This window comes from Ptychodera flava (assembly GCF_041260155.1).
Source record: "Ptychodera flava strain L36383 chromosome 23 unlocalized genomic scaffold, AS_Pfla_20210202 Scaffold_23__1_contigs__length_28996876_pilon, whole genome shotgun sequence".
Taxonomy (NCBI): Eukaryota; Metazoa; Hemichordata; class Enteropneusta; family Ptychoderidae; genus Ptychodera; species Ptychodera flava.
Window position 1 is genome coordinate 23,922,648 of NW_027248277.1, and position 23,485 is coordinate 23,946,132.

General features: G+C 37.5%; 1 long non-coding RNA gene across 1 annotated transcript in view; it reads right to left on the reverse strand.

Annotated features, from left to right (window-relative positions):
* Window positions 1–23,236, reverse strand: part of LOC139123639 (uncharacterized) — a 44,414-nt gene extending 21,178 nt beyond the window's left edge. The window contains exons 1-2 of the long non-coding RNA XR_011549739.1: window positions 23,134–23,236; window positions 13,512–13,609 (exon numbers count right to left, since the gene is read on the reverse strand). This is a non-coding gene — a long non-coding RNA (uncharacterized lncRNA). The remainder of the gene's footprint in view (window positions 1–13,511; window positions 13,610–23,133) is intronic.
* Window positions 23,237–23,485: the final 249 nt, after the last annotated feature.

Consider the following 23,485-nt stretch of genomic DNA (forward strand, 5'->3'; position numbering starts at 1 on the left):
GTAAGTGTCCATCTGATTAGTGGTGGCTTCTTTCTTGTTAGCCCAACAATGCCACTGCTACCTTTGGTGTCTTTGATTACAGTCTTTTCTACTCCCATGTCGCTCCAAATCCAATTGAAGGATCCAGGGGATTGACGTACCGCAAACTGACCTGATTCAAAGGCACTTTGAACATCATGAGGTTTAACATATCACTGATGTAGACGGGGGTCCATCTGGAATAATTTACTTTATTTCCTGCAAAAAAGTATGGGAGCATGGATCGCTGTGTATGTAGGTGAAGTTTTCAATCTCCTTCTCGCTCTGCACGGACATTTAACAGTAGTATTTGCACGACCTGCTGAAAGTGATCCCAGAATTTGAATATAGGAGATTCAGAATGTCCCCATGGGTTGAAATCTTGTAATAATGGTAGTATGTTGTCTGTTATTGCACGATCCACATTCTTGAGGGTTTGTTGTAAGGCTTCACCTTGTTCATATTGCAATACTTTCTGTGCATCAGCCAGCAACTGCCAAACAGTGGTAGGAATGATGTGATTACTTCCATCACGATCACACCATTTAATAAATGAGGATAACTTCACAGCTGTCAGTGCTTCAAAGACTAGGGTTAAACCACGGACAGCACGGTTGAACTGCTTTCCAGCAAGCATTTGTTCTGCTGTGGCTGCTGCATAAACATCAGAATCAACAAGTAGATCTAGCAATCCTGCTTCTCCCCAGAATTTGCCAATACACGAAATGAAGCAACAAAGGCTGTGAAAACCTCCCAGACGAAGCACGGTGTCATCAAGTTCACCTGGATGAGACCATTTAACTTGTTGTGCTATTGCATACAGCTGTTGATCCATGGTTTGTACAGAATTGCGTTGGCCTAAAGCAGTGGACATTTTCTTACATTTCACCATGGTGGTATAGACTGTAGTCATATTAGAAGGTTTAGCATCAATGATCGGTGCATATGAAACTGCTGTATAGGTGTTCTTCTTATTGGCCAGTTTGTGATTGAACCCAGTCCAAAAGGGAACCACCTGAATGTGCACGATATCAATATCAATTTGTATTGGTAGTATATCACGAGGAAGTAGTCGCAAAAGGCAACATGAAATATCTCGCACAGCTTACAAATCTAAAAAGCATGAGTTTATTGTCTGGAGTACATCATTTTGGCGTGTTGGTTCTGGGTGTTTCTGTGGTTTTTCAAATGGTATGCATTGCATGAGTGACTCAGATAATCCTTGAAAAGTAAGCGACTTTTCTGCTCCACGCTTTACTGACATGCGTTGTGTTGATGTCTGTAAACCAATGGGCTGTTCCTGGAACACCACTCTAGCCATTGAATGGAAGGTATTCTTCCCATCAATTGTTTCTGCGTTAATGTGTACATTATCATCTCCTTCTTGAATTAGTCTCCCGTTCTCAGCACGTGGTACGATACCATTTGGAATGAATACATCTCCTCCTTGTAGTCTGCCTATTTCAGCTTTAGCAGTAACAGTTAGGAAACGTCTAAGTTCATCATACCCAATGCAAAAATCACGTTAATGCAGAGTATCAATTAAGTGACGCGATCGAAACTCATGGTGCAACTGGGCAGCAAGACCCATGTGGAGCGGGGTGATCATTTTGGAACTGTTGAAGATTATACTCTCAGCAATTGCAAGACATCATCTGTGTATGTCTACTTCGGGAGTGTACTCGCTGTTACCAGCAATATAAGCTTTGGTATCAATTAACCAAAGGACTAGCTTTTGTAGTAACCTGGGTACAAGTGAATCGAAAATTTCCAAACTGATTTCTTCTGGATTTGGATAATTATCAGGGAGTTTCATTTTAGCTATTTCACCACGAAGAATCGTAGCAGCATTGTACAACACCATTTCTGCAGTTTAAGCCTCATCACCGACTTTCAAAATATCCACCATCTGTGCTGATGAATGTAGTTCTTGTTTAAGTTCATTTGCAGCGTGCATAGCATCTGCAGATGTAATTGTTTTGCAGATAATAAAAGTAGATTTACCTTGTCCATGTTGTGCATGAAATGAAATAGCAGAACCATAGGATTTCTCCAGCCGTGCTTTTAATTTACTGCTGGTGTAGCTTTCGGAATCTACATCTGGAGGAAGTAGTGTTTTGTATTGCAGTAGCAATGTTGAAAGTAAGAGTGCTCGCTTATTGTGCATAAGATCGTCATTTATCTTCTTAATCAAACGATGAAATGCATTATCATGACAGGACTCTGTTGTTGCAGCCGAGGTGGAGGATTGCCTCATTGCCCGAAGATTTGATTTACTTAAGTATGTCGAAAGACAGTCTCTGTGATAAACCGCATCCTTGGCTATGAGGTCTTCATCTGATATTCTCCTCAGCATACTTTCATCTTTCTTAATTCTGCCGAATCCCTTAGATTGGCGACTCTTGTAAATGTTTCTATTTTACAGAGTTTTTTGTCCTGCTTGTGTTTTTTTTTCAAACAAATGATGCAGCATGACCAATCTGTGGCTGGCACACTTGCCCTTGTAGTTACGGTAGTACTAGAATGTGGCATGGCCTGCTCCGCATTGTCTTTCGAAAAGCACCGTACATCTCTAATATGGGCCAAATTCGATTTACTTGTATATCTCTGAAAGCAGCTTCTGTGATACATTATTTGTGGCACATCTTCTAAACTGTCAAACTCATCTGTCAACCTTCGATGCAGATCATCAGCCCTCGCCAATGATGCGGACAACACAGAACTTTGTCCAGAATCTGTCGCTTTTGACAGTTTCTCACTATTAATATTTTCTTGACAAATGAGGCATTTGCCAAAGTGTAGAGAAAGTCGTTTTCTCTTTGAAAGCTTCAGTGGGCTGACTTTTTCTGCCATAGTTACGTCTTTTTTAAAACAAAGAGAAGTAAGTTATTCAAAGTATTCACCATGAAATACTAACCCAAGCAATGTGTTTATCTTAATCGAAATCAATTTGGATAATACATGTACATTCTAGGCAGCAATTAATGTGATGAGATGAAATATAGTGCCTTCCGTCTACACAAGCAAAATATTTGAACTGATATGGTCGATGTTACACAAATGCGGTAACAAGTTATTATCAATCAAAACAAGATTTCTAGAGAAATTCAAACTAAAAACACATTAATAATGCACAAGGGTTATCCAACACACAGCTATTATGTTCCTTTTTGTTCAATTAAATTGGAATTTGACGCGGAAAGGTCCAAGTGTGCGTATCCTCAAAAAACAAATATCAATTGCAAAACAAGTTCAGATATTTCTTCTCCATTAAGCGGGCAATATTTGCACTCGAGTATGTTAAGGCACGGCTCCCGCAAGGGCGCCCTCTATCGACGAGTGCGTTTCGGTTTTACTGGCTAAATCGGCACATCCTTCCGTATTAGTCAAACTTTGTTTATGTATTTTATAAATCAAAGTGAGACTTGAGTGGACACCGTGGGTCACCAGTATGTATTAGGGAGATGGTGCAGTGGCAAAGAATGTGAAATTTTCAGAAGAGTTACTTTCAGAATGTGCTTAGGAATACAATTCAGAATAACATTCAGACACTCACTATGTGAGATAATATTCTGTATATTCCAGATGAGTCCTTTCAGAATGTGCTTTGGAATACAATTCAGAATAATATTCAGACACTCACTATGTGAGATAATATTCTGTATAGAAGTAACAAGTCATTGACATTGACATAGTCCCCACTTGTAATAGGAGTATTAGTCTTGATGGGGCAGGGAAATGAGGTCATTAAGAAGTATCACTGGAGTGTATATGTTCAGATCTATGAAGTTATGCATATATATGCATATTCAAGGTCAAAGGTCATCAAGGTCACATGACATTTTGAAAAAAAAAAACATTGTATTGCTAATTAATCCATATATGCCAAAATTCAGACCTCTAGCTCGATTGGCTTGCCCACAATTATATATGGGCATAATTAACGAGGTAAAGCATGTGTTGTCATAAGGTCTCCCATCCTACTAATATAAAGGACATAGCACTTGTGGTTACTTATTTATTGACATAATCGTGTATTTTACGTAAAAGGTTATCGAGGTCACATGACATTTCGTCCAAAAATTTCTATCCTATAGTCTGTCCCTATATACTAAAAATCATACATTTACCTCTATTGGCTTGCTCAAATTAGATATGCACATAATTAATGAGGTACAATATGTGGCGTCATAAGGTGTCCCATCATACCAAAATGAAGGGTGTAGCACTTGTGGTTCCTGAGTTATGGACAAATATGTATATTTGAGGGCAAAGGTCATGTGACATTTTGTCAAAAAAATTGTATTGCTAAGTTATCCGTACATACCAAAAATCAGACCTCTTGCTCTATTAGCTCGCTCAAAATTAGATATGTGCATAATTAATGAGGAACAATATGTGGGGTCATAAGGTGTCCCATCATACCAAATATGAAGGGTGTAGCACTTGTGGTTACTGAGTTTTGGACAAATATGTATATTTGAGGTCAAAGGTCACCGAGGTCACGTGACATTTTGTCAAAATAATTGTATTGCTAAGTTATCCCTATATACCAAAAATCAGACCTCTAGCTCTATTGGCTTGCTCAAAATTAGATATGTGCATAATTAATGAGGTACAATATGTGGCGTCATAAGGTGTCCCATCATACCAAATATGAAGGGTGTAGCACTTGTGGTTACTGAGTTATGGACAAATATGTATATTTGAGGTCAAAGGTCACGGAGGTCACATGACATTTTGTCAAAAAATTGTATTGCTAAGTTATCCCTATATACCAAAAATCAGACCTCTAGCTCTATTGGCTCGCTCAAAATTAGATATGTGCATAATTAATGAGGTACAATATGTGGCGTCATAAGGTGTCCCATCATACCAAATATGAAGGGTGTAGCACTTGTGGTTACTGAGTTTTGGACAAATATGTATATTTGAGGTCAAAGGTCACCGAGGTCACGTGACATTTTGTCAAATAATTGTATTGCTAAGTTATCCCTATATACCAAAAACCAGACCTCTAGCTCTATTGGCTCGCTCAAAATTAGATATGTGCATAATTAATGAGGTACAATATGTGGCGTCATAAGGTGTCCCATCATACCAAATATGAAGGGTGTAGCACTTGTGGTTACTGAGTTATGCACAAATATGTATATTTGAGGTCAAAGGTAATTGAGGTCACGTGACATTTTGTCAAAAAAATAGCATTGCTAAGTTATCCGTACATAACAAAAATCAGACCTCTGGCTCTATTGGCTCGCTCAAAATTAGATATGCACATAATTAATGAGGAACAATATGTGGCGTCATAAGGTGTCCCATCATACCAAATATGAAGGGTGTAGCATTAGTGATTACTGAGTTATGGACAAATATGTATATTTGAGGTCAAAGGTCACCGAGGTCAATTTTGTCAAAAAAATTGTATTGCTAAGTTATCCATATATACCAAAAATCAGACCTCTAGCTCTATTGGCTTGCTCAAATTAGATATGCACATAATTAATGAGGTACAATATGTGGCATCATAGGGTGTCCCATCATACCATATATGAAAGGTTTAGCACTTGTGGTTACCGAGTTATGGACAAATATGTATATTTGAGGTCAAAGGTCACGTGACATTTTGTGAAAGCGTCTGAGATATCTGCGTGAACGGATGGACTCACATGGATGGACTGACGGACTGACATGACCCAATCTATGAGCCCCCTGGACTTTATCTGTGGGGACTAAAAACTGTGTCACTGCATCCTTTTTGCAATATGAATACGATGAGAAACTAAATTTTTATTTTTCTTGGCCTTATACATGGGAGTCTATGGACTGCCTTATACATGGGAGTCTACGGACTGTCTTATACATGGGAGTCTAACGGACTGCCTTATACATGGGAGTCTATGGACTGCCTTATACATGGGAGTCTATGGACTTCCTTATACATGGGAGTCTATGGACTGCCTTATACATGGGAGTCTATGGACTGCCTTAACCCTTTCACCACTATGGTTTGTCCAAATCCATTGTTTTGTATGGTAAAGTTGGACCTGTATACAGGGAACTGGGGGTGAAAGGGTTAAACATGGGAGTCTATGGATTGCCTTATACATGGAGTCTATGGACTGCTTATACATGGGAGTCTATGGACCGCCTTATACATGGGAGTCTACGGACTGTCTTATACATGGGAGTCTACGGACTTCCTTATACATGGGAGTCTATGGACTGCCTTATACATGGGAGTCTATGGACGGCCTTAAACATGGGAGTCAATGGATTGCCTTATACATGGGAGTCTATGGATTGCCTTATACAGGGGAGTCTATGGAGGCGAAAACTAAAAAGTCCTCTAACACGGCCAAATTTGATCGCATTGTGAAACAAATCAACATGCATCTGTATGAGGTAGAGTACTATCCTTTTACTAAGTTTGAACGAAATCGCTCCAGGCGTCTCTGAGATATCTGTGTGAACGAAAAAAGTCATAAAATATGCAAATGAGCAATTAATTAATAAGCCACACCCACCAAAATCTAATCAGATCTAAGTCTCATCATGATAATACCAAATACCAAATTGCATGACATTGGACCTAAGGGTTCTTAAGTTATGAGTGGAACAAAATCTGTCTACGGACGGACGGACAGACGGACGGACGGACGGACGGACGGACGGACAGACGGACACACACACAGACATTGTGGCGACATAGGACACCTTTGGTGCTTCGCACCACGGTGTCCAAAAACGACTCCGCAAAATAGTATTATGTTGATAAAATCCCGGAAATAATAATTCATTTCACTAAATAACGGTATTTTTGGTTCGAAAATGGTATTGTCTGTTCGAGCACAGAATCCAGCCGGTAGACTCCCCCATATCCTGAAAATAACCACACTGTCCGCGTTGACCCCACTTTCCATCACTAGTGCGACCTATACTGTAAGAATTTCGCCCCCGTATTAATGACTCGCCACAAAATATCAGCTGACCCTTGACGGACGACCTCCATTACGAGCGTAATTGGGGTCAAACTGTGCCTGCACTTGCTTTCTGGGATAAAGAATTGCCAGCATGATATTGACAAACATGTCAATATAATATTCAATCAGCGATTTAAAAAAATAACAAGTTTAGCGGCTGGATTTTGGCAATTTTCTTGTCGTAATTTGGGACTCTAGCCGGCCCGGGGAATCCCTATGCAGGCCCCTGGGGAAGCCCATCCAGGGACCACTTACAATGCTTTATGGGTAGAGACTGCTGACTGTATCCTAGTAACGAGGCGGCCGCGTCCATTTCAGCAACACATTCAGCGATCGCGTAGGTGCGACAGCAGTTCTGGAGATCGATAAAATACTCGACCTCGCTTTGTGTCTGACGTTTTTTTGTTCATGTCGTGAGTAGTGACAACCAGTTGTTGCAAAACACCCCTGTCTGTCTTTGATGAATGATGGCGAAAACAAGTGGTGGGCCACATCAGGGATCAACATGTGCTGATGGCGGCAACCCCAGGCGGCAACCATGATAGCGTAGCCACAATATCCTTCGTCAAACTGCGTTCATTTCGAAATGCTCTTGATATGCCAAAGACCGAAACGGTGAAGTTGGGTGACATAAATAGCCGTTCCAAATCTCCCGTTTGGGTCTTTTGCCCACATGAGCTGAAGCCTCGAAGGCTACACTCGCGAGTACTCGCACACCATACACGTCCGCGACCGGGTTGAATCAAGCTGAGCGCGCACGCTCAGGGAAACATGAATATTTATTAGTGCAAATTTGCATATTCATAAGAAATTTCTCGAGCCTCGCCTAACGTACTCGAGCAGTTTGTACACAACTTTAATGAATATTAAAAATAAGTCAAGATATTCTCGATTTAAATATTCAATAACAACATTTTCAATACACGTTTTGAGTTCTTAGTTCTATTTTACATGCAAATACCTCTCATACAAGTGTCATACAACAGTATAAGAATATGTTAAGGTTAGTTAAGCATTGATTTGTAATTTTAGATTGGATTTATGCAAATTGGGTATTAGCGTGAATTATGCAAGTAGGGGGTTACGGCCCAATTTTGCTACTCCTTATTGTCAATTTTCTTGAAGTACAGATCACAAGCTTTCAAATGACGTATGATGTGACTGTATGATGTGGCTGTACGTGTTAAAATTTTTGAAAAACTGCTATTCAATAGGGAAAAATATTTTTTTTCAATATAAATATGAACATATTTCAATAAAATCACTTTGAATATGTCTTTGGACATCAAATTTGTGTTTTACATGCAAATGCCTTTCAGTTGATATATCACTCAATAGTTTAAAAGATAAAAAATATATTTAGAGTAGTTTAATGTAATTTATATTAGATTTATGCAAATCGGGTACAGTGTGAATTATGCACATTAGGGGGCTACGGCCCAATTTGGTGGGTCCACATCATCGATTTTCTTGAAGTAGAGGTAAAAAGCTTTCAAATGGCATATGATGTGACTTTATGATGTGGCTGTTTTTTAAAATTTTAAAATACCGCTATTCAAAAGTGGAAAATATTGTTTTTCAATATAAATATGAAAATATTTCAGAAAAATCACTTTTAACATCTGTATGTATATCAATTTCGTGTTCTCCATGCAAATACCTTTCATTAGATATATCACTCGATATTTTTAAAGTATGTTTACAGTAGTTAACAAAGAATTTTTTAATTTTATATCGGATTTATGCAAATTGGGTACCGATGATAATTATGCAAATTAGGGGGTTACGGCCCTACTTGGCAGCTCCACATCGTCATTTTTCTTGAAGTAGAGATAATAAGCTTTCAAATGATGTATGATGTGGCCGTATGTAAGGTGGGTACATTAAGTGTGAAAAATAGGTGTGTCTGCCGCTCGCCTATTAATCTTAGACACCATATTACTAATGAATTAGTTCAAAACTACCAATAAACCAAAACAAAACAACCCCCAAAAAGGTGAAACAGGAACTTCCCAATAAAAGCCGGATTATCTACGTAGATATAGGTGTAAAAAGCCACGCTACTGATATGACCTGCCGTTTTTCGTCCAAGACTCCCCTTTGTTTGAGAAGCCATGGCAGGTTCCTTATCAGTCGGTTATAAGGTATTGTCAAAGCTTTAAAAATGAACGTGGCTCCACACATCGGTTATTCAATTATGTTGGGAATTGTGTAATTTAATGTATTGTATTATGGTCTTATTAGTATTTGCTTAGTTACTATTTCTGTATAGTATATTCATGTTGAATACTGTGTTACGTATCGGCCATTTTGTGTCATAAAATAGCCATGGCAATACGAAACCGGATCGGTTATGTCTTAGACACTGTGATACTTTTGACGCTTTCGTTTCGGAACCCTGAGTAGTTCACTTTATTTATTGTTTTTACATTTCCATCTTGGACACAAAAGAATACATAATCGAGTGTAAAAGAGAGAGGTCAACAAAAACAATACTACAAGCAACTAACTGCTATCAACTCTGACAATATCAGAATTGAAGTACCTAATCAAGAATTAACGATAAAAACTACATTGATTTTGATACATACAAATACCTTGATCCTACAAACTAAACTACACGAACCCAGCAATTATATTCATCACCTTACGTACGCAAAACTCCGCAGCGATACGATATTTGTAGAAAGGCTAACCATTAGCGGCTATTCCAGTCCAACACAAGATCCCTGAATTCATAAATTACCACATCGAACCGATCGTCACAAAACGAACCACATGTATTACATACGATATTCAACGGACATTTCAGAATATCGAGACATAACGAGTCATGAATGATACAATTCTTGGCACACATGGCGTTGTGTCTGTGTACACGAACACTATTTACGGTGAAGCGATCAAACTTCTCTGTAAAGCCTTGCATGAAACAAGAACGTGACAAGATAGAAATATACCCACAGAGTTCAGTTAAAAATTTGCCGACTAATGGAAATACAATACTTGTTAAATGGCAGAGATAAACTGGAACAAGTTAAAACAAATACATAGTAAAATACTGAAAGACCAGCGGGAAATAAAACACTTGCAAATCGCAAGCCACTGGTCGGCCAGTATTTACTGTGTTTGTTTTAACTATTGCAGTTCGATTCTTTTGCCTTTTAACAAGTATTGTATTTCCCGCTAGTCGGCCAATTTTTTAACTGTTTTTTTTTATTTCTACTTGCTGCAGTTTTATCCCTCTTTTGGGGTAGTTTGCAATACCCACAGCGTATATGTTAACCATGTTAACACTCATACTAGAAGGCAAGACATTTGAATTCAACAAGAAAATAATTCTATTAACAAATTTCTGGATGCTCAATTGGCTCTCCGTCATCCCGAGAAATCGCTGATATTACATTGTACGACTTGGATATGAAAGTCAGTCAATACCAATATTTCCTCTGTCGAATTCAGAGATGTCATTTACGCGATCTTTCATGGAATAGAAAATTTGATCATACAGAATTCTTTAATATAATGTTCAACATTGAATATATAAAATAAACTCATACTGAAGTTCGACATAGGAAGTAATATGTCTTGATCTAGTTATCTTCAAAGGCAAAAGATATAAAAGTAAACAAATTATTGACACCAGAACACTTACAAAAACAACAGATACATTCCAATTCCTACACAAAGACTCATGTCACCCGACAGCCACAGCCAAAGGATTCATAAAAGGCGAAACGTTAAGATAGTGATGAGCATGTAACAACAAAGAAGGCTTCGACAGAAAAGTAAACTTTTTTCACAGAAAAAAACTTACAGAAGGACGATTCAACAACCACAAAATATCGCAAATGAAAAACAAGAAGACCGAAACAAATGATCAAAGACGGACAGAATACAACAGACAAAAGCAAAACATTGGTATATACGACAACATACAGCCAATATATCAAAGCAAGTCACATAAAACGTGTTCTACTGAAACAAATGATAATCGTTTTAAAAAAGAAACAAAAATACAAAGGAAACATTAGTGAAGGCAAAAACAAACAAACGAGCAGCAAAGACGTTTTAACAGCTTCTTCAATGAAAATATAGACATTATAACAACACTGTTAGAAGAGGAAAGCAATTAAATACGAACCAAACAAAACACATTAGTTCAAGCGACTGAAAAACAGAACTACTGAGGGTTCCGACATGAAAGCATCAAAGGTTTGTAGTGTCTCAGACATAAACAATCCGGGTCCATCTTGCCATGGCTAACTTCTTACACTGAAAATGTCGACACATAACACAGTATACGACATGCATATACTATAACAATACTGAAATCAAATCATACCACAAATCATACATTAATCGGCACTAAAATGCCGCAAGATGACCTTTTGACCTCTGATATTGTAATACGTTAACGTCAGGTCCTTTCCCTGCCTGAATTGCAATACCAGCCAAACAACACCGAGTCAGAAAGCTAGGGGGACCTAATACGACCTTCTAAACAACCACATTGTCTTTCACATACGAACGACTTCGTCAAGTTTGTGATATCTAAGCAGTGATCATAAGCGAAAGTTGACAGGAATTTAAAAATAGCGGTCGACGACACATACGCTTTGGTCCGTTATAAGACGGGGTGTTTTGGGGATCATTTTGACCGAATTCAAGTAGACAGTCATCGGAAAGTGAAGATGGCGTACTGGACCAACGTGACGTCGATGTTGATCAAAATGCCGGCCTAGACTACACCAACGGCAAATATATTCAGCCACCAGTTCAGCAACAGGAAGTTTGACCCATTCCCCAGAAATAATCCACTATCACGGCAGCGCAATATAAGAAAAGGTAAGCTAGCTCCTCTTTATAATTGATAACTGCAACCCTTACATGCACAGTTAGGTGTATTTATCATCAACGACACTTGCATAGTTCGATTTTATTAGCGAACATGACAAACATCAAAGCAGCCAGGAAACGACAGAGCAACAACAGAAGTGATAAGGCCCACGGTGAGAGGTGACAGATAGGGCATTTTTAGGATTGTGTATCACTATAGGTGACTTTATAGATATATTGGAGGCAGAACTAACCGTCTATTGTTATGCCGATGATGAAATATTATTTACTGACTGTTCAAATGTAAGGAGAGTACAGATAGAGTGTGCATAATCACTGTACAGCAGTTATTATTTTATTTGGCATCTTCATTTTATCAAAACAACTTGGTGCTAATGCCTTGCAGATTTCTAGATTGAGTCTATAACATAATGTTATTTTTTAGTATTTGAAATCTGTAACTGGTACATGTTTGAACAAGGGAAATATAATCTTAGAGAGAGAGAGACAGAGAGACAGAGAGAGAGACAGAGAGAGACAGAGAGAGACAGAGATAGAGACCATATTAATTTTGTATTTGTTTATGTTTTAGGCAACGAGAAGCAGAAGATGGACAAGCATTGCAAGGACTGTTGATCTTCTGAAGAGTTTACTAAATTTAGGCCATCTTCAGTAGACTGACAACGTTTATACAAGTGTTAGGATAGTTTATGATCTTCACCAATAGGACACATGGCTGTGTGGAACAGTCAAATTCAGTTCTGCTCTGCCAGACATGCTTACGGACATTAAAGGGGGACAATTGAGGTAGCTTGCCCTGCCTTAGATTTATAGTAAGCCAGTTTGTTTTTTGTCAACTATTTATTCACCAGAGGACAATGCGCACCCGTGACTGCATATTATTATCTGATGACATATTTGGACTGTGTAGATACTCAATTTATTTTTGTCTCCAAGTATAATGCTTCGGGTCTGTAGTCTTTTATTTTGTACAGAGTAGTTTGTTTCATAGTAAAAATAGTATCAGATGACATATTGGGACCATGTAGATTATCAATTATTTGTCTCTGTGTAAATGTTGAGGGTTTATAGTCTTTTATTCTCTCCAGAGTAATTTGTTTGATAGTAAAAATGCCATTGAAGACAAAATGAGATTTACCGTTTGTGATTTATAATTGAGAAAACAAAATAAGAAAGTTGAGTGGGCTTTACATACAGTACTTTGAAAACACAATATAGTGCAGGCCTGTTCGTTTATGTGAGACAAGTTCATTTGCGTCGCTTCCATTATGGCCATTTGTGTAGAAAAGCTTCGCAAAGTCGATATACTACTATATTATCGACGTACAGAATTGTATGATTTATTCTAGGTATCACTCGTCTGTCTGAAACCTTCATTGACCTTTACATTTATGTATAAAAATTTATTAGCAGGTGCTAATTTGAGTACTGATACGTTCTTCGTCTCCCTAAATCACTTTGTAAAAGCAATTTGTGAGAGTGAGAGAAGATATGAACAATTTATTTTCACTATTTATTAACTGAAGGCTAGTATCAATACAATTTGTCGGCCTAAATGTATAAACGATAATTTTATATACATGTTTGGTGATTTCATGATATTCCTTTTGAAGATATTTACATCATGAAACAGATGATGCTAACACTTACCCTCGAGTCCTGACTTCTACCATTGACATCATGTCCATTATCTATCAGAGATGAACCATTTTAACATCACCTCGCTTTGCTGCAGCGATGAGAAATTCCTGTAATAGTAAATTATTAGTCTTATCCTGTCTACTCATGGATTCCCTAACGGCATGTAGTATGATATGGGAACGTTTCAACGGGTTGATACAAATTTCAGTACAGAGAGTAGGGCTTGTTCACATTTGTACATAACATCATGTGACATTCACAGCAGAAGTATTTTTATATCATCTTAACTATAAACGTCACCATTTTAGCATATTGACAGGCATGGTGTACGCCAAATGGTATGTGTGTAGGCTGAGAAAGGTAAACATGTCATTACTTCACTAAGAAGCCCTGCACGAGTGGACTATGGTAAATGATATCTCTATATTTGTATAACCGTATAGGAAAATCGTGATTTAACTCTCATAGTTAAACGTTTGCATGGGCCTTATTATTGGACAGTGCAGAGAACCTCATGACGGACTGTGACCTTTTTATATGTCGGGATAACGGTGAATTTTCTCAAGATGTGAGTATCTGAACCAGGGGACTATGTGACAAAACATGAATAAGAATTATTATTATACACCTACTGCCGTAACCTATGGGAGTTTTAACGTCCAATAACTTTCCGTATTTTGTATAGTACGGCTCATCCAATACGTCACTCACTGAGCCATCGTCCATACAGGGCCGTATTTTGTGAATAACCCTATTATATTATTATTATTATTATTATTATTATTATTATTATTATTATTACAAGTTTAGGGGCTATAAGTATTATATAGAAATCTAATAACAATTCATGGAAGCTGTGGGAATTCTGAAAGGTGTTGTTTATTTTAATTTTTGTCAATAGTGGTGACTTCTAATTGTCGTACGTATATTCTCTCCGCCCAGTTAGATAGGTGTTTCTTTTGACATCACTACCCTTATGAATATTCATATACTTGCAAAAACCAACAGTCGTTGTGTCTAGCAGCGCGTGCTCACAGCTGCTGAGCTGCACAGCGTAGCCTTCAATTGCAGGCCCATCGTGGCAGTCGTGGGCGCCCACAAACAAGGCACAGCGACTGTGGAGAGTCTATGCCAGTGGAATGTTAAACATATCTTCAGCGTGGCATTTGCAGTTGTAGCGAAAACCATAAATCCTCTCCCTGTGCTGACGTTTTTGGGTTTTATTTTGTTCATGTGCATTTACTGTAAGCAGTCGAGGAAGTTTGGGATGGAGTTAGAACAAAAGCATGAGTTTTTCCACGAAATCTGTGCTGCAAATATAACTTCACGCATGCGCACTCGTTTGCCAGTGTAGTCTGCCAATATGAGCATGCGCAATTGAGTCTACTTGCGCGTGAATGTGTCGTCTGTACACTACGTCTCGTGCTATAATCATGTCGTTGAGCTTTGCATGTTGACAGAAACTGGAATTACTGCAGAGAATACCTTTCAGGACATCACATATGAGTCTCTAAGGTAACAAGTAGGACGTTTAGGAAATCCTTTCAGAAAGTTCACGCCACCTGTGGCCATTTTGTGGAGTAATAAGCTTATACGTACCTGGAGTGTATACAGTATTACACTGTACATATTGCCGGATAGTATGCAATGGAATTTTGCGTTTCACGTCGTTCAATCGTTCAGATGGAAATGCCGCCCTTCTCCAAACTTTGAAAAATTAGGGTGACAGACTTTGGAATGCTAACTCTTGTATAACAATGACGTAATTTAATGAGAAGACATTTGTATTCGAGCACGGCAACAGTTTTTGATTTGAGAACTCTCATCATGTCGGATTCACTGAAACAGTGAGTATTCAACAACTTTTTCCTATGTCCATGTAGCACTTGTGCAAAAATAAGCGAATCCACAGGCCTTTGGCGAATCAATAAATGCGTTTTTCACCAAGCTGAAAGGTTGAAAGATGCGTCCGTCACTTTGGGACGAGCTAGATAAATGCAGTCAAACCCAGCTGGGCATAGAAATTTGCCATAGTATGACTTTGTTCTGGAGACGACCGGCCGTGCGTGGAACTTTGCAACAAAGTTTCAATATCTGAACTGACGTACTTGAATGACAGGCACAGGAAACGATGGCCAATAAAAACGCATTCTCGTTGCATTTTGATAATAATGTATCAATCACGATGACACGGAAATTATGCCTCGTCCCAACAGAAGGGCCATGGTCTATTTTTAGCCCTGCTACAGTATGTCTTAGTGCTGATGAAAAGGCCATATTGTTTTCATGTTGTCATGGCGACTTTTAAAATTTGCATACAACTCTGAGAGTGAAACGTGTTCATAGGTCACAAAACTCCCACTGTCGTCCATTATACCTGTTTCCTTGGGTATAAAGGTGTGCAAGTATACACATCAAAAGACTAGAAAATTCACTTCATGGGCAGAATCTTGTAAAATAGCCCTCTCTCAGTTCATGCTGTGATAAATACACTTAGGAGAACATTTGCATAGTATCTGGGATTACTGTTAATGGAATTTGAAAAAAATTGAAATTTTAAAATGCAAATAGGTTACTATGGAAACACAGGGCAGTAAAAATGGATATCATATTTTGTCTGTCTACCCCAAAATATCCCTTTGGTATAATATTTCTGTTGATTACTGGATCTTTACACTGGATATTTGGTCTTCCTAACCCAAAATATCCCTTTGATATAACACATTCTGTTGATTACTGGATTTTAGGTGGAATCTTTGAAAAAAAACTGGTAATTGTTACTCCTGAATGGTTGCCATGGAAACATCTCAATAGTTCTTTAATAGGAATTAGGGAAAAGTAACATTTTCAATCCCAAATAGTTACCATGGCAACTCAAAACATTAAAATAAGTCTGGTTTTGTGTTCTCTGACCCGAACTCCCCCACCAGATAATTTTCATATAAATCAAAGTAACTTTTCATGGGATATTAGAAAAACTGAAATTTTCAACCCCTAAAATGGTTACCATGGAAACATGGGGCAGTGAAATCGATATCATATTTGGTCTTTTCGACCCAAAATACCCTTATATGGTGAAATTTTCACGAAATTGAACCTATTATTATTCGCGTTATTATTTCTATATGATACTTATATTATTTATTTTTATAAGTTTAGGGGCTATAAGTATCTTATCACATGCACAAGCCAAGTTTGTCGTCTCCGAACAAAAAATACGGGATTTATTCTCTGGTCGTTCTACGTCACGACAACCCGCGTCTATGTCATCAATTTTGGTGCGTCGGACCTTTTTTTGTCGATCTTCCGTGTGCTCGTAAATATGTAAACAAACAACATGGCGGCCGATGTTTCTCCCACGATCAAAAGTCATGTAATGAAATCGATATTTTCACAGACTACGACATTACTAATCCGAACAATGTAAACACAAGAGTGTACTGCCTGTATATTCCGAAGGAATTACGTGAATAATTTGCGGAAACAACGAACTCGAAGTGGTCGCGTATAGCCTACCGTGGGTTCCGTACGCATAGGCGCGACCTTTACAGTGTTCACGCCATCGAGATCCAGTCGATATTTGTTCCCGAAAAATAGCGTATCTTCGTCTGTGATAAATTTCTATGACTATGCTATCTTTGAAATAGATTTTAACTTTGCAGAAGATAGCCTACGTGTAGACCGAGAGCTGTCATTTGCTCCACACACAACGAACGTGAGCGCTAACACACACGACGGACGACTGGAAATGATTGACAACTTGTGCACGGCGTACTGATATTTATTCCTAAAGTAGTTCAAAGTTAAAAACGCGGAATCGTCATGGAAAACTTATTTTATTTGCAAAAAATAACGAATTCTTGGCTTGTGCATGTGATAAGTATATTATCCCTAATATTTTTCTTAGTTCAGCTGGGAAAATACTTGTGACGTAATGACCGTGTCACCACTCGTCTTCGACTCGTGGTGACACGGTCATTACATCACTCGTATTTTCCTTCGCCGAACGAAGAAAAATATTAGGGAATGATATCTAATATAGAAATTTAATAAGAGTTCATTGAAGCTGTGTGGAATTCTGTAAAAGAGGGATTGTATATTTTAATTTTGTCATAGGGATGACTTCGAATTGTTGTACGTGCAGCGCAGAATTATGCATCATACTGTACGGAGAGAGGGGATATCATTAAGCCAAGGGTAATTAAATGCTTGTCGGAAAAGTGACACTAATCAGTTTAAGTGATAGCAGCAGGCCTAGACTTTTAACTTTTGTGCGAACTTTATGGATATACGTTCAATCAGTTCAGAGTGAGAACAAAGAAATATGGTGACAGAGCTTTCAGTGCCGCTGCTCCCAAATTGTGGAACGCTCTTCCGATGAGCATCCGTTTACGTTCAAACTTTAATAGTTTTAAGCGTTTGCTAAAGACCTACCTTTTTAGCCTTACAGTTTTAAATTAGATTTTAGGTTGTCTTTGATTTTAATTTTATTTTGAATATCTGAAATTTCAATCTTGTAGCCATTTTTAAAATTGCTTTTGTTCATTTACTTTTTAAAGTGTATTTTAAGCGTTTCTGATCACTGTTTTATGTGGATTTAGAAGCTATAGAATAAATTATAATTATTATTGTTATTATTATTATTATTATATTATTATTTACTTTTGTTTTTAGTTTTCCTTCCATCAAAAGTCACGACTATGAAAAAGATTTCCAATATAAATTAACAATTTCTCTCTCTCTCTCTCTCTCTCTCTCTCTCTCTCTCTCTCTCTCTCTCTCTCTCTCTCTCTCTCTCTCTCTCTCTCTCTCGTGTGAAATTTGCTATGCTGCGACCACCGAACAGAAATTTTCCATACATTAGGGGTAACATTAAAAGTTCATTATATAAATCTAACTTAATTGCTTAAGTTAGGTCTCAGACCCCCACCCCCCTCTCTAACTTAACTGACCTAAAATTGAAAAACATTTCGGACTCGTGTCCCGTACTAATTCTTTCATAAAACATACCAATGTACCAATGTACAATGGATTCATTCTGATGTTTAATTATCACTTATTCAGATTTACATCGAAAGCGTCATATTGGCACTGCAGAATAAACATTTTTTCTGCATTTCGCATGTTTCGCCCTGCCAGTGTAGTCTGGCAGAGGCCCTGCGATGCGCGTTCTTCTCTGTTGGAACACGCGCGCGCCCTTCAGAGACGCGACGAGAATCCTAGAGCATGCGCAATTGAGAGTGCGTGTGCTTGACAGTAGAACGTCTCCGATCTCGTGCTATCGTGTCGTTGAGCTTTAAAAATGATGGAATGTTGACGGAAACTTGAATAACGGCAGAGAATACTCTTCAGGATATCACATGTGAGTGTCTAACGCGTACGTTCAGAAATCCTTCAGAAAGTACACGCCGCCTGTGGCCATATTTTGGAGTATAAGCTTATAAGCTTACGTAACTGCATCGTATACAGTTTTTTACCGTACTAACTGCCGGAACATTTGCGACGAAATTTTGCGTTTCACGTCGTTCAGTCATTCAGATGGAAATGCCGCCCTTCTCCAAACTTTGAAAAAAAAAGAGGGTGACAGACTTTGGAATGCTAACTCTTGTATAACAATGACGTAATTTAATGAAAAGATATTTGTATTCGAGCATGGCTCCACTTTTTGATTCGAGAACTCTCATCATGGACCCTGGTTGTATTCAACAATCGAGAGGGCTAGGGTGAGTCGAACTTTTTCCTATGTCCATGTAGCACTTGTGCAAAAATAAGTGAATCAACAGGTCTTTGGCGAATCAATAAATGCGTTTTTCACCAAGCTGAAAGGTTGAAAGATGCTTCCGTCACTTTGGGACGAGCTAGATAAATGCAGTCAAACCAAGATGGGCACAGAAATTTGCCACAATATGACTTTGTTCTGGAAATTACGAAGACGACCGGCCGAGCGGTGGAATTTTGCAACAAAGTTTTTAATATCTGAACTGACGTACTTGAATAACAGGCACAGGAAATGATGGCCAATAAAAACGCATTCTCGTTGCATTTTAATAATGTATCAATCACAATGACACAGAAATTATGCCTTCTCCCGACAGAAGTGCCATTGCCTATTTTTAGCCCTGCTACAGTATGTCTCAGTGCTGAAAAGGCCATGTTGTTGGCAGGTTGTCATGATGACTTTTAAAATTTCAATGCAACTCTGAGAGTCAAACGGTTGTTAATAGGTCACAAAACTTTTGAGTCCCACTGTCGTCCATTATACCTAACACGATTGGAACTAATTTGGGATAATTTGATGGCGAAGTAATGTCGACTTAATCTACAAATGTTATCTCATCTGCTTTTCTTCTTACATTACACACTTGTTTTTGTGAGTAATTTGCGATATTGCAACATTCAGCTATATGACACCTAACACTTTTGAGAAATTTTCAAATAATAAAAATTCAATTATCCCAAATTAGTTCCAATCGTTTTCTCTGTTTCCTTGAGTATTAAAGGTGTGCAAGTATACATATCAAACGACTAGAAAATTCACTTCATGGCCAGAATCTTGTAAAATAGCCTTTACTTGTCTGGTTAACGAAAATAGATATGCATGGGCTTACAAGCCACTGTCACTGGGCTACTAACTTCAGAAAATGGTAGCCCAAGTGGACTACCAGGAAAAAGGTTAATTTCGAGCCCTGGGCAGCATTAAACATGAAACATTTAACTTGTAATATTTCCCCCTTGTCTTGGCCTGCTGAGTTTAAAAAATGTTTAAAGGTATACAGGCACCATGTTCAAACTTAGCCGTTGCTACCACGGAAAGGGGAGATCTAGCTAATCATAGAGTTTATTTGGTCACGTCAGGTCACACAAAACAAATTATGCACCACAACATGGTCATAATTTTACTTTAATTAAACAATCAGAAATAATTTGTCTTCATTATTCTTCCTGGAATGAGGCAAAGAAATCAAAATAAATTATTATAAAATGAATATTAATACGTCGTTAGTTATAAATCCATAAAATAAATAAGTACCAGTGAATTATGTTTTAAATAAAAAAAAGTGTACGCTACTGTTACTGCTTGTGATAAATAATGGTACATTGGGTGATAAGGGTAATTTGGTTCATAAAATCAATTTGAGATACTAGTAGAATTAATTTTAGGACATAAAATTAATTTGAAGGCATAAACTTAATTCAATGAATGCATAATAAGTTAGTACTATACTATAAAACACTAATTCGGGATGACTGCATGAAACAAAATTAAAAATGCTTGAAAAATTATTTCTGGTCTATATAAAATTAATTCTAACACACAAAAATTAACGGAAAACATAATTTTGACCAGAATGGCCCCAATATACATTATTTTTACTATTCATCCTAGAATGAAGGCAAAGAAGTTACAATTATTATTATTATAGAACAAATGTTAAATTTTTACTATTCATCCTAGAATGAAGGCAAAGAAGTTACAATTATTATTATTATAGAACAAATGTTAAAAGTTGTTACTTAGAAATCCATCAAATAAATAAAAAACAGTAAATTATGTTTTAACATAGACCCTCTCGATGGTCTATGGTTTTAAATAAAAAACTGTGGTTACAAAAAAGATTACCATGGCAACATGAAACGAAAATGAACATGGTGTTCATGCTGTGATAAAGACACTAAGGAGAGCATTTGCACAGTAACTGGGATTATTTTTAATTAAATTGGAAAAAAATGAAATTTTAAAACGCAAATAGGTTACTATGGAAACACAGGGCAGTAAAAATGAATATCATATTTTGTTATTCTAACCTAAAATAACCCTTGGTATAATATTTCTGTTGAGTACTGGATTTTTACACTGGATATTTGGTCATTCTAACCCAAAAAATCCCTTTGATATAATACATTCTGTTGATTACTGGATTTTAGGTGGAATTTTTAAAAAACTGGCAATTTTTACTCGTAAACGGTTGCCACGGAAACATTACACATTAAAATGAGTGTGATATTTTTGGTGTACTAACTAGAAAAACCCTTAAGATCAATTTTTTACATCAATCATAGTTCTTTAATAGGAATTAGGGTAAAAGTAACATTTTCAATCCCAAAATAGTTACCGTGGCAACTCGAAACATTAAATAAGTCTGGTTTTTGTGTTCTCTGCCGAACTCTCCCACTACATAATTTTCATATCAATCAAGAAACTTTTCATAGGATATTAGAAAAACTGAAATTTTCACACCCAAAAATGGTTACCATGGAAACATGGGCAGTGAAATCGATATCATATTTGGTCTTTCGACCCAAAATACCCATATTGTGAAATTTTCACAGACATTGAACCTATTATTATTCGTGTTACTATTTATATATAATACTTATATTATTATTATTAGGCCAGAGAAAAAAAATCTTGTTCATCGGATTTTTTGGACCAAGTTCCAGGAGCGGCGAGCGAATTTTTTTTTTTTTGTTTTTTTAGGCCGAAGGTAAACGTGGTTCTCTGTCATTTTTGCACAGATGCAGATAAGTCAAGATAATTGTTTCCCTTTTTACCAGAAATATCTCAGACAAGAAACACTGATACTGGTAACTGATTTCAAGACTATATTTCCCAACAATAACATAGGCCATTATATTCACAGATAGTGTTTGCAAAACATATTCTGAGTATTTCAACATTCTCTCAGAATAAAACTGAAATGTACAGCAAATCACTGAAATCCAACAATTCAGTATTGTCCTTTAATATTGTCCTGGTGGGACCTAGCATCTGAGTTTTTTCATTTTACTTTGGCCCCATGTTTTGACCTCTTTACCACTGTCTCTACACAGTTTACACAATGGTCTAACAACACTGTACTGTGATCGGAGTGAAGTTATATAGTCATCATTCAGACTGTACTTTAACATCGACGCAACCATGTGTTTTTTCATTGCCGTAATTATTTATACTATCGATGCAATTTGCATTCAATCGGATGCACCGTCCATCTGCTGTCATGATCTTGTTGAACAAATCGCCGAAGGTATTAATAAATCAGGACAAACACACTGAATAGCGTCTTTAGAACTAACTGTTGGCCATCACGTCGAATGTTAGCGATCAAGTTAATACTCATGATGTGACATGTACTAACCTAACCATATCGACCCACTTGGCGTCGTGATTCGCCAAATTCAGATGTCACAACAACGTGTTGGCGGTCAACTAAGTCCGTACACACAAGCACGTAGGAAGTCTCATTAAAATCCCGTGCCCGCGAAAACCCGCCAATGTGTAGGGCGCCACCAGTGGCAGTACTAAACATATTTGTAATGCGGAAGTAAGAATTTGCCGCGATCAAAAAAAAATTTCCAAATATGCCAAAGTAGAAGCGGCGATTCCGATGAACAATTTATTTTTTCTTCCTGGCCTTATCACAGGCTTCAGAAAAGCAATGTTTTGATGGTTTAACCATAGATGGTGTGGTGGTTACTGCTGAGCTTGGTAAATTCCATGCATAGATTTAAAGAATTACATAGCATTCTCGTCAATACTTGATTTATGTTACAAGCAAAATCGAGTGAGCATTTTACACGTTAATATATTAAATGCATAAAATGGTACCAACTACTTGTAAAATCTGCTAACCTTTGGATCCCTGTATTTGCTGGAAGCCATGATAATGCCATGGACAGTGCCAGAAGACCAGCAAACGTCGTCATTGGCATACACCTCCTTGACTTCCTATAATCTGTAAAATCAAATATATGGTGTTGACAAGGGAATTTTGTTACCGGAGCCTAGTCTATATTGAGTAAATCGTCGACTTCTAGCTGATGTTTTTCAATACAGATATATAAAAAATGACATCATGTGTCTCACTCTGTCTGTGATTTTGGTGCCAAACTTCGCTCTTATGGAAGTTGTCCTCACGGGAAACATTTGTCATTTGAAATGATGATTCAAATTGTATGTAGTGCTGTAAAGATATGAATACAGA